This window comes from Notothenia coriiceps, unplaced genomic scaffold, assembly GCF_000735185.1.
Source record: "Notothenia coriiceps isolate Sejong01 unplaced genomic scaffold, NC01 NC01_scaffold00038337, whole genome shotgun sequence".
Taxonomy (NCBI): Eukaryota; Metazoa; Chordata; class Actinopteri; order Perciformes; family Nototheniidae; genus Notothenia; species Notothenia coriiceps.
In genome coordinates, this window is record NW_011371038.1 from 2,850 (window position 1) to 3,363 (window position 514).

At 42.8% G+C, this 514-nt stretch overlaps 1 long non-coding RNA gene across 1 annotated transcript in view; it reads left to right on the forward strand.

Annotated features, from left to right (window-relative positions):
* The window catches only part of LOC104968146 (uncharacterized), a 3,148-nt gene extending 2,642 nt beyond the window's left edge, over window positions 1-506 (forward strand). Inside the window, exon 2 of the long non-coding RNA XR_800794.1 lies at window positions 10-506. This is a non-coding gene — a long non-coding RNA (uncharacterized lncRNA). The remainder of the gene's footprint in view (window positions 1-9) is intronic.
* Window positions 507-514: the final 8 nt, after the last annotated feature.

Below are 514 nucleotides of genomic sequence, written 5' to 3' on the forward strand. Positions count from 1 at the left end.
ATGTTGGAGGCGTGTTAACACGTAGAGAAATACACATGATGGAGGCGTGTTAACACGTAGAGAAATACACATGATGGAGGCGTGTTAACACGTAGAGAAATACACATGATGGAGGCGTGTTAACACGTAGAGAAATACACATGATGGATGCGTGTTAACACGTAGAGAAATACACATGTTGGAGGCGTGTTAACACGTAGAGAAATACACATGATGGAGGCGTGTTAACACGTAGAGAAATACACATGTTGGAGGCGTGTTAACACGTAGAGAAATACACATGTTGGAGGCGTGTTAACACGTAGAGAAATACACATGTTGGAGGCGTGTTAACACGTAGAGAAATACACATGTTGGAGGCGTGTTAACACGTAGAGAAATACACATGATGGAGGCGTGTTAACACGTAGAGAAATACACATGATGGAGGCGTGTTAACACGTAGAGAAATACACATGTTGGAGGCGTGTTAACACGTAGAGAAATACACATGTTGGAGGCGTGTTGTCACTAT